Below are 12,233 nucleotides of genomic sequence, written 5' to 3'. Positions count from 1 at the left end.
AGTGGAAAACTCTGCATAAAGTTTTCTTCAATCCATTTTGACTTTTGTTTATTTGCTTATGGTATCATTTTTCTTTCAAAATGTAAGTGTGTAATGCCTTTTATAAAAATAATGTTCAGCTTTTTCATAATGGGTTTGCCACTAGGACACACATCTTTGCTGATTTAGGAGTCGTGAAAACCATCTCTAAAACCCAAGCAAAAACGGGAATGGAGAAGACTTACATCAACATCGTTGTCACTGGACATGCAGATTTGGGCAAGTCTGTCACTCCTGGCCATCTGATCTACAAATGTTGTTGTGGGATTGATAAGAGAACCATCGAAAAGTTTGAAAAAGAGGCTGCCAAGATGGGAAAGGGCTCCTTCAAGTATGCCTGGTCTTGGACAAACTCAAATCTGAACATGAGCTTGATATTACCATTGATATCTCCCTGTGGAAATTTGAGACCAGCAAGTACTATGTGATGATCATTAATGCCCCAGGGCAGAGAAACTTTATTAAAAACATGATGACAGGCACACCCCAGCCTGGTTATCCTGTCCTGTTTGTTGCTGCTGGTGTTGGTGAATTTGAAGCAGGTATTTCATGAATGGGCAGACCTGTGAGCAAGCCCTCCGGCTTACACTCTGGATATGAAACAACCAATTGTTGCAGTTAACAAAATGGGTTTCACTGAGCCGCCCTGCAGCCAGAAGAGATATGAGGAAATTGTTAAGGAAGTCAGCACCTACATTAAGAAAGTTGGCTGCAGTACTGACATGGTAGAATTTGTGCCAATTTCTGGCTGGAATGGTGACAACATGCTGGAGCCAAGTGCTAATATGCCTTGGTTTAAGGGATGGAAATTCGCCCATAAAGATGGCAATGCCAGTGGAACCACGCTGCTTGAAGCTCTGGATTGCATACTGCCACCAACTCTTGCAAATGATAATCCCTTGTGTCTGCCTCTCCATGATGCCTATAAAACTAGTGGTATTGGTACTGTTCCTGTGTGTTGAGTGGAGACTGGTATTCTCAAACCTGGCATGGTGGTCACCTTTGCTCCAGTCAACATTACAACTGAAGTAAAATCTGTTGAAATGCACCATGAAGCTTTGAGTGAAGCCCTTCCTTGGGACAGTGTGGGCTTCAATGTTAAGAACATGTCTGTCAGATTTCCTACCGTGGCTCAGCGGAAACAAATCTGTCTAATATCCATGAGGACGCAGGTTCAATCCCTGGAATTGCTCAGTGGGTTAAGGATCTGGTGTTGCTGTGGCTGTGGTGTACACCAGCAGCTACAGCTCCAATTCAACCCCTGGCCTTGGAACCTCCATATGCTGTGAATGTGGCCCTAAAAAGACTGAAAAAAATAAAGAGAAAGAGAACATGTCTGTCAAAGATATTTGTCGTGGTGGTGTGGCTGGTGACAGCAAAAATGACCCATGGATGGAAACAGCTGGCTTTACAGCTCAAGTGATCATCTTGAACCATCCTGGCCAAATTGGTGTTGGTTACGCACCTGTGTTGGATTGTCACACAGCTCACATTGCTTGCAAGTTTGCTGAATTGAAGGAGAAGATTGATTGTTGTTCTGGGAAAAAGTTGGAAGATGGCCCCAAGTTCTTGAAATCTGGTGATGCTGCCATTGTTAATATGGTTCCTGGGAAGCCCATGTGTGTTGAGAACTTTTTTGACTATCCTCCTCTGGGCTGTTTTGCTGTCCGTGACATGAGACAGACAGTTGCTGTGGGTGTCATCTAAGCTGTGGACAAGAAGTCAGCTGGAGCCAGCAAGGTCACCAAGTCTGCTCAGAAAGCTCAGAAGGCTAAATGAATATTATCCCCAATACCTGCCAGTCCAGTTTTAATCAGTGGTGAAAGAATGGTCTCAAAACTGTTTGTTTCAACTGACCATTTAGGTTTAGTATTAAAAGACTGATTAATGATAACAATGCATCATAAAACCTTCAGAAGGGAAAGGAGAATGTTTTGTGGACCATTTGTTTTGTGTGTGGTGGTTTTAAGTTATTAGTTTTTTTTTTAAATTTATTCTATATTGAGATTAACTACTTTTAAATTATTAGTTTTTAAAATCAGTACTTTTAATGGAAACAACTTGACCAAAAATCTGTCACAGAATTTTGAGGGAGTTCCCGTCATGGCTCAGTGGTAACAAACCCCACTAGGACCCATGAGGATGTGGATTTGATCCCTGGCCTCACTCAGTGGGTTAAGGATCTGATGTTGTGGTGAGCTGTGGTATAGGTCACAGATGCAGTTCAGATCTGGCATTGCTGTGGCTGTGGCATAGGCTTGGAGTTGTAGCTCTTATTTGACCCTTGGCCTGGGAGCTTCCCTATGCTGCAGGCATGGTCCTAAAAGCCAAAAAAAAAAAAAAAAAAAAAAAAAGAAATAAAGTTCAGGTCTTTTAATAATAATTTAAATTATTATAATATATTATAATGTAATTATTGGTAGAGGGGGATGGGGCGATGCTGTTAGTGTGAGCACAGAGCAGCCTGGAACCAACATCCTCCTATATCTGCCATCACCCTAACGTGAGGCACCCAGAGGGTCTGTGGATGTGGGGGATGGGGTGGAGGCATTGGGAGAGTCCTGGGGAGGGAGCTTCTTTACCCATGAGAACCTCAATTTCCTCCTTCCTATAGATCTCTGTGACCTTCTGCCTCCCTCCACTACTCTTCCTTTTTTGTCTTTAATTGCTGCAACAGCAGCATATGAAAGTTCCTGGGTCAGGGATCGAATCTGTGCTGCAGCTGTGATCTATATTGCAGTCTGATTCTTAACCCGCTGTGCCACACTGGGAACTCCTTCTCTTCCATTTTTATAAAATCAAACAACACATTTTGCTTTGGTTATTGCACTTGTTCTCATTCCTTCCTTAATCAGCGAAGCGTATTGAAATAGTCCATCTCTATTTTATCTCTTCCCTGAGTAATATTCCATTGTGTATATATACACACTACATCTTGTTTATCCATTCATCTGTTACTGGACACATGCTGTTTCCAAATCTTGGCACTCGTAAATAATACTGCAATGAACATAGGGGTACATGCATCTTTTCAAATTAGCATTTCAATTTCTTTGGATAAATACCCAGAGGTGGGATTGGTGGATCATATGGTAGTTCTACTTCTAATTTTTTGAGGAAACTCTATACTTTTTTCCTAGTGGCTGCACTAATTTACATTCCCACCAACAGTACATGAGGGTTCCTTCAACGGTTGTTGTTTCTTTTTGATAATAACCATCCTGACAGGTGTGAGGTGGTGTTTCATTGTGGTTTTGATTTGCATTTTCCTGATAGTAATGTTGAACACGTTTTCGTGTACTTTTTGGCCATCTGTATGTCTTCTTTGGAAAAATGTCTATTTGGATACTTTGCCCATTCTTTTTTCTTTGGCCACACCTACAGTATATGGAAGTTCCTCGGCCAGGAATCAAATCTAAGCTGCAACCATATCCTATGCCACAGCCATGGCAATGCCAGACTCTTATCCCACCTGGCCACAGTGGGAACTCCTTTTGCCCAATTTTTAATTAGGTTGTTTTCTTGTTTTTCACTATTGAGTTGTATGAGCTCTTTATGTATTTTTGGATATTAACCCCTTCTCAGATAAATGGTTTGCAAATATTTTCTTTTTTTTCTTTTTCTTTTTCTTTTCTTTTCTTTTCTTTTCTTTCTTTCTTTCTTTCTTTCTTTCTTTCTTTCTTTCTTTCTTTCTTTCTTTCTTTCTTTCTTTCTTCTTCTTCTTCTTCTATTTTTTTTTTTTTTTAGCTTTTTGGGCCACACCCATGGCATGTGGAAGTTCCCAGGCTAGGTAAGTGTTGAATTGGAGCTGCAGCTTCCGGCATATACCACAGCCACAGCAACATGGGATCCAAGCCGTGTCTCTGATCTACACGATGGCTTATGGCAATGCCAGATCCTTAACCACTGAGTGAGGCCGGAGATCAATTCTGTGTCCTCACGGATACTAGTCGGATTTGTTACTGATGAGCCACCACGGGAACCCCCTGGTTTGCAAATCTTTTCTCCCAAATCTGCAGGTTGTTTTTTCTTTTTGTTGATTGTTTCCTTTACTGTTAGAAACTTTTAAGGTTGATGTAGTCCCACTTGTCTATTTTTGCCTTTTTTTCCCCCTATGAATTTATTTTCATATGCAAAAAATCACTGCCAAAGCCAAGCTCCTGAAACTTTTTTTCTGTTCTTTTCTTCTAGGCATTTTGTAGTTTTAGGTCTTACACTTACATCTTTATTTGTTTTTTTTTTTTTTTAATGTGAGTACCCCCCACTACACCTGGGTAGGGTCTGGGGTCTCGCTGGGCTGGAGTGCGTCCCCTCGTCCCAGCCCTTCCACTGTCCTTGCGAGGCCTGTGTGTGGGTGCTTTGGTGCCCTGGCTTCCCCCTCTTTAGTCTATTTTGAATTTTTTTTTTTATATATGGTATAAAGTAAGGGTCCAACTTCATTCTTTTGCGTGTGGGTATTCAGTTTTCCTAATCACATTTATTGAAGAGACTGTCCTTTTCTTTTCCCCATTGTGTGGTTTTGACACTCTTGTTGAAGATGATTTGACCATATATGCAAGAGATTATCTTTGGGCTCTGTAATTTGTTCTATTAGTTTATATGTCTCTCTTTATGCTGGTACCATAAGGTTTTGATTACTGTTGCACTGTAGTATAGGAAGTGTGGGGTCTCCAACTTTGTTCTTTTTCAGGATTGTTTTGACTCCTTGGTGTCCGTTGAGATTCCATGTGACTAGTAGGATTTCTTTTTTTTTTTTTTATGCAAAAAGTGCCATGTGGATTTTCAGAATGATTGCATTAAATGTGTGTAGATCATGTTGGCTGTAAGGTCATTTTAACAATATTAAGTCTTTTGATCCAGAGTGAGCATTCAGCTTTTTAATGTAATCTTTCAGGTGTGGCTTGATGGCTGATATTGTGGGTCATTAGTTCCACAGCATCGATATCCGTGATGATGTGTCTTTGCCCAAAAGAAATCTTGGGGACAGTGCCACACAGCTGGTTGGACCAGGAGGGCTTCACAGAGCTGTCTGAAGCCTCCAAGTAGACCAGCAATGGGGAAGGGAGTAGTTGTGGGGACAATTCCATGAAGTGCCAGGGAACAGCCCTGATGGAGGATGCCTGCCTCCCTGCAATATGGCTTAGCTTCTCTGCTTGAAGATGAGGAGCTGGTGGAGAGCAAGGATAGGCTGCCGTGGGTATGGGTCACCTCCTCCTCCTACTGCCCAGCAGTATCCCCAGCACAGAGCAGTGTGCCTGAGACATGGCAGGCACCCAGGATGTTTTGACTGGCTGGCGATGGGGGCCTGCTTCAGAAGGTTGGAGATTGGGGCAGGTGCCAAATCAGCCTCTGGTTCTCCAGAAAGATCTTCAGGGAGATCTAAGCCTCCACTGCCCTCCACATTCAGCCTGCAGCTTGAGCTCACTTAGCTCCTACCCCAGGAAACATAAGATTTGGTGGTATGCTGACCCACAGACCCCTCCTCACAACCTGCTCAAGTGGGAAATCCAGATATTGGCACATTCTAGAGACAGAACACCTGGTCCAACTTTTTTCAGGGCTCAAGAAAGCTCCCACATTGTGGGAGGGGGTCCCCTGCCTCATCAGCCCCTCTCCCCAGCACCTGCTCTGGTGGCCATGAGAGGAGGAAGGGCCTCACTCCGTGTCCTCCCAGGACAGAGGCTCAGCATCTTCTAGGCACATTCCTGGCCCAACAAAAGGCCAGGAAGGCCAGTGGGGCCCCTGAAGAGGAGGGAAGAGAAGGAGAGGTGATAGGTGTGGTCAGGGCCTGAAGACATATGGGTGGTTGTGGCTGGAGACCAGAAGTAAGGGGCATCAAAGCCAGGGTCAGGTTGCTCTGCTGAGTGGTGGTTCAGTTCCCAGGGGAATAAGAGCTGGATGGGACCATGGAGGAGTAACAGGAGGAGAATCTGGATGTTAGCCAGCAGGGAGACCCCAATGGGGCAGTGTAGAGAGACTAGAGGCCACATTAGCAAGGTCAAATGTGGGGGTCAAGGATCAATGCCCCTCTCAGTGGAGAGTCCAGAAGGTATATTAGCAGCCTAGGGGAGGGGTGTGGATGACCTTCCTGTGAGAGGCAGAATGAAGGCTGTTGGTGAGATGGGCAGCCCCGTGGTAGGGGCAGGGATAGGAATTTGGAAGAAGGGAAGAGTGGGGGTCCTGGCACTTGGCTTGTGGGGAACAATGCTCCAGAGGAAGAGGAAATCAATGTTTTAGGTGTAATGGATACCAGAAGAGTGTGGGGTGAAGGAGGGGAGGAGGGGGCTATGAGGTATGGAAGGTTTGTTGCTGCCTCTGAGAAATTCTGAGCGGTCTGTGTTCCAGTGCCTGACTCTCCCTTATACTCCACCGTGAGGTGAATAAACATGGTGTACGTTAGGTGCCTAGAGAGATTGCAGGAGCCATCACTCCTTGTTGTGTGTATAGTGGTTGTGAGAGAGCTGGGGGCCTGGGACATCTTGTCATGACACAAAACAAGGATGCTCCCAGGAGAGAAGAGCCAGATGTGAGGGTGTGGCCCTGAGAGCTTGGATAGGGAGGGATAGCCGTGTGGAGAGCGGGAAGAGCATGGTGGCCCCAGGGACAGCAACGGCAGGCAACTCGAGGACGCTCCCTCCCTGACTCCTCACAGCAGCCCTCACAGCAGTGATGGGGTCAGCGGGCAGCCTGTGCTCCCTGACTCTTCTCATCACCCCCAAAATGGCTCCTGTGAACAGAAGCTGAGGACAAAGCACCACAAAGTGCCCCTGACTCTAAACAGAAGAACAACAGGGGAACCAGATCACCTCCTGTGCTTATGAACAAGGGGACAAGCTTGTCAAATAGCCTCCCCCAAACTGTGCAAGCAGAGATGGAGTGAGAGAAAGGGCAGATGGTGAGTGGTTGGCCTAGGGCAGCGGAAGCAGGTAACAGCCTCTCTGAAGCCAAGGAGGGACTGGGCAGAAGGTGTCTCAGTAATTGGGGGTAACTGCAAGAAGAGGAGGCTGGGAGTTCCCGTCATGGCGCAGTGGAAATGAATCAGACTAGGAACCATGAGGTGGTGGGTTCAATTCCCTGGCCTCACTCAGTGAGTTAAGGATCTCTCATTGCCATGAGCTATGGTGTAGGTTGCAAACATGGCTCGGATCTAGTGTTGCTGTGGCTCTGGCGTAGGCTGGCAGCTGTAGCTCCAATTCGACCCCTAGCCTGGGAACCTCCATATGCCACAGGTCTGGCCCTAAAAAGCAAAAAAAAAAAAAAAAAAAAAAAAAAAAAAAAAAAATTGGAACTCGCACTTAATACAATAAAATAAGAGGAGGAGGCTGGCACTCTGTTCCTGCTTAGAGGAGCTGGCTGAGGGGCAGCTGCAGCATTTGGATGGGGCCAGAGAGCTGCAGAAGGAACGCTGCCTGTGCCCACCCTGAGACAGAGTGTGGGAGCCAGGCAGTGGGTGAGGCTACGAGCTGGGGTAACTAGCGTCAGGGGACTCTTCAGTGCTCAGAACACCTCAGCCAAGAAGCCCACACCCCGGGAGAGGGCAGAGCAGCATGTGGTCAGTAAGTGATGGTCACTCTTCTCCTTTGCTCTCTCCTCAGACCCACCGCTCTGGGCCCCCATGGCTACTAAGTGTGGCAGTGGTGGTCTCTGGGCTGACCACAGGGGCCTCACTCCCTGTGTTCACCCACGTGGCCTCTCTTCATATGGGTCAGAAGTGGCCAGCAGAGCGTGGAGAAGGTACGCATGTGACTGAACAGGCTACGTCAGGAGAGGTCTTGCTGGCTCTGCCTTGGCCCCTTGCATCCTTTGTTCTGGGGTTGGGGGGGTGGTGCACCATGGGGCCCTGAAGTCTCTCAGCCTGTATGAGGAAGTGAGACCTCTGATGGCACTAGTCTTTCCAGCGTGGCTGTGAGGGGCGCATGGGAGAGGCAGCTCCTGGCCCTTGTCAGGCCCCCACGAGAGCAACCCCAGCACCTCATAACAGAGTCCAGGTCACAAAAGAGCCCGGCTCAGGACAGAGCCCAGGTCAGGACTGCCTGGGCCACTGCCCCAAAATTCCTGACCCATGGAAACTGGGAGCTAATCCAGGATTGTGGCTGTTCTATGACTTTGCTATAGTATGTTACATAGCATGAATGCAGTGGTGGAGCTGTGATTTGAACCCAGCTAATTCAGTTCTAGAGTCTGAACTCTTTAATTATTTCATTGGCGGCGTGCATGATCCATGGTGGGGTGTGAAAAAACTCCTTGGGGCATATGAAGATAATATTAGACCTTTTATTTCTTTCATTTCTTTTTTTATTACTCAATGAATCTTTTATTTATTTGTATTTAAAAAAAAAAAACACCTGAGGGATTTCCCACTGGGGCTCAGCAGTTAACGAACCTGACTAGTATTCATGAGGAGGCAGGTTTGATTCCTGGCCCTACTCGGTGGATTAAGGATCCAGTGTTGCTGTGAGCTGTGGTGTAGGTTGCTGCCGCAGCTCCAACTGGACCCCTAGCCTGGGAACTTTCGTTTGCCGTGGGTGCAGTCCTGAAAAGCAAAACAAAAACAAAAAAACCCCCACAAAAACCAGCCAAACAGAAAAACAAACCCAAAAGCAAAATAAAACAAAAAAACTGAAATAAGAAGAGAACTGTTTCATGAGTATTTCATGTACATACTGATGACGTGTTCCTGGCCCGGGTGCTAGGTGTTGTGTGGCGTGTAGAACCCTCCTTGCCAGGTGTTCCTGCAGAATGGGGCTCCCCAGGTGGGGGTCAGAGTGGAGCCCTCGCTGCCTCCCTTGTCACCCTCCTGGGACACATGCCATTTACCCCCCCCCCCACACACACACGCCTGGCAAGGCACGCTCACCAAATAAACCTTCCTCAAACTTAGAAAAGTGCCAGCCAAATCACTAAGGGTGGCCAGGGGACTGATGCGCACAGCGTGGTGAAAGGAGGTAGTGCTCCACTCCTACAAGGAGCTCTTAATCAGACGCAGCAGGGGAAGAAGAAGTGACTCACTAATCAGATCTGACACATTCAGTCACCTCGCTCTCTCTAACAATGCTATTGTTAATGGGGTTTGGTGAGAAACGAAAAGGCTTTTACTGGGTACCATTAATGAGTCAAATTAAAACATTATTTTGAGACTATTTTGTCATTGTATCCTCCCCTTTAATATATAATTTTGCAGCATATGCTTTATAATGTATGCAGTTTATTAATGCTCTAGTCCATATATAGAAAGGTAAGTAAGTGTACCAAGGAGTGTGCCTAGCCAGGGAAGAGTGGACTTTCACTCTGATGCTGAAGAAGTCAGTGTCAGCTCCTTGGTGATGAATGCGACGAGTCTAACTAATTCCAAAGCCCCTCCCTGTACTTCCTGGTTCATGAGTATTCCCAAATCATGGTGCCCAAGTCACTGGAGGTAGTGAGAAGAGCATGGGAAAACATTTTTTCTTTTAGCATTTATGCATTGGTTTTCCACTTATGACAGGTATTTTTGAAAAAGTGAAAGTATTTAAATAAAAGGGAGATGAGATAAACATTCAGTAAATACTATAAGGACATCGAAAAAGTTGGGAACCTTCTAGAAAAACCCTGTGCTGCTCTCCTGTCCTCTTTGTTCCCCAGGATACCTGGCCTGGGGTTTGTGTACCTCCGTCATTTTAGGAATCACCCCTCAGTCACTGGATTTCCTTGCTCCTCTCTCATGAAGGGGAGCCCCCATCACCTGGGAGTTGGGAGGGAGGTGGTCCATTCATGGAGGACAAATCCTAGCTACCTAGATCTGTCCTCTGACAGCCCAGCTAGGATAGATGTCTCCTTCCCCCATGACGAAGCTAACTTCAGAGACAGGAGGGTTTTCCCCTGTTCCTCAGCCCAATCCTTGGTCCAGGCTCAAAAAAAAAAAAAAAAAAAAAAAAAAACTGCAGAGGGATGCTCCCAGGCTGGGGCAGGTGGTTACAGGTTCTGTATCAGACATCCCAGGGTGGAGGGCATGTGCAGATGCCTTGTCACAGCAGAAAAGGAAATGATGGGCGAACAAAAATCACACTCTAATAACAACTACTTTCATTTTCCTCCATCTTTCCTGCTCTTGTTCACATGTACATCTCTAAAGAGTTAAAAAGAATTTTTTTAAATTAAAGTATGGTTGATTTACAGGAGTTCCTGTCATGGCTCAGCAGTTAGAGAACCTGACTAGCATCCATAAGGACATGGGTTTGATCCCTGGCCTCGCTCAGTGGGTGAAGGATCCGGAATTGCCATGAGCTGTGGTGTAGGTCGCAGATGAGGCTCGGATTCTGCATTGCTGTGGCTCTGTGTAGGCCGGTGGCTGCAGCTCTGATTGGACCCCTAGCCTGGGAACCTCCACATGCTGTGGGTATGGCCCTAAGAAAAAGACAAAAAGACCAAAAAAAAAAAAAAGTATGGTTGATATACAATGTTGGGTCAATTTCTGCTGTTGAAGAGTTTAATTCAGTTCTATATCATTTTGTATTTGGCTCCCCCCCACCCCCGCCTCCGCAGACCGCACCCTGGCCCTTTTCTATGCTGCTCTGTCATTTTCATGTGATCCTGGACAGAGCACCCTCTCATGGATCCTCAATAATAGACTAAATCTCCCCTGGATGGCTGGACACTTAGATGTGTCCAATTTCCATAATTATATACAATTATATACAAGGCTAGAAGGAACTGCTTTAACAAATGTGGCTTTTAAGAATTTTTAACCCTTTTTTTGGGTAATTATTTGCTGCCCCTCCTACCACCTCATCTTCGGCCCCTCCCCCCCCTTGAATGTCTTTGCCTCTTTTCTGGAAACTTCCTCCCCTTCTCCCCTCTCCTACTTCCCTCCCTCTTCTCCCTGTCTGTCTCTTGCCCCACCATCCACAGTGCTCGATGAAAAAAGCACTGGACATGGAGTCAGAAGAGATGAATCCAAGGTAGGATTTGCTGCTTTCTAGTTGCGTAACCCCAGGGCAAGTCACTTGATCTTCCTAGATCTTGTTGTATTTCTATCCTTAAAAATAAGGAAAACATAGGCAGAGCGCAGAGAATTTTGAGGGCAGTGAAAATACTCTGTCTGATACTCTAACGGCGGATAACAGTCATTATTCATTTGTCCAAACTCATAAAATGAACAACCAAGAGTGGACCTTATGAACTGTGGACTTTGGATGATAATGATGTGTCAGTGTGGGTTCATAAGTGATAAGAGGCATGCAGCTCTGGTGGGGGAGGTTGCTAGTGGGGGAGGTTGCTAGTGGGGGAGGTTGCTAATGGGGTGCATGTGTATGGCTGGGGTACATGAGGAATCTCGGCACCTTCCTCTCAGTTTTACTGGGACCCAAAAACTGTTCCCAAAGATGAAGTATTTTAAGAATATGTAAGAAAACAATAATACCAGCCCTAAATATATCCACGGCATCATTTATACAAGTAAACTTTTAGAAATAAGCAAAAGGAGTTCCTGTTATGGCTTGGCAGTAATGAACCTGTCTAGTAACCATGAGGAAGTGGGTTCGATCCCTGGCCTCACTCAGTGGGTTAAGCATTTGGTGTTGCCTTGAGCTGTGGTGTAGTTTGCAGTCAAAGCTCAGATCTGGTGTTGCTGTGGTTGTGGGGTAGGACAGAGGCTACAGCTTTGATTCAACTCCCAGCCTGGGAACTTTCATATGCCACACATATGACTCTAAAAAAAAAAAAAAAAAAAAAAAAAAAAAAGAAAGAAAGAAAGAAACAAAGAAAAAAAAAGAAGTAAGCAAAAGTCCATCAGTAAGAGACTAGGTAAGTTGTAGTAAATATAATAAAACATTAATTTGTTTCATATTCTTGTTGCTGTGTATTCACTAAAAACAGTAAGATCGAGCTGTGTGCATATGCTATAGGGCAGGTTACTGTGAATCAGCACATAAGTTGCCAAACCACATGCACACCACAATCTCCCTTTCTAGTATTTATTGCTCTGAATATTAATGCACCAAGAAAGGCAACACAATAAATGATAAATTATTGATGATATAATCAATCGCCAAGGGATTGAGAGTAAAGGCCTAAATATTGGGGCGCTTTTTCCTTCATCCTCTTCTTGCAATGTTTTTTAAACAAACATTGATTTTGTAATATAAATAATGTGTGGAAGAAAAAAAAACATTTGTCTGTCCTTTTTCCCGACTATCCAGTGACACACTGAATGTGAA

General features: G+C 45.4%; 1 pseudogene; it reads left to right on the top strand.

Moving 5' to 3' along the window:
- Window positions 210-1,835, top strand: LOC100738918 (annotated as a pseudogene).

The sequence above is a fragment of the Sus scrofa genome, chromosome 15 (genome assembly GCF_000003025.6).
Source record: "Sus scrofa isolate TJ Tabasco breed Duroc chromosome 15, Sscrofa11.1, whole genome shotgun sequence".
Classification (NCBI taxonomy): domain Eukaryota; kingdom Metazoa; phylum Chordata; class Mammalia; order Artiodactyla; family Suidae; genus Sus; species Sus scrofa.
The sequence above is the reverse complement of the archived record's forward strand: the minus strand, read 5'-3'. Positions and strand labels throughout refer to the sequence as shown.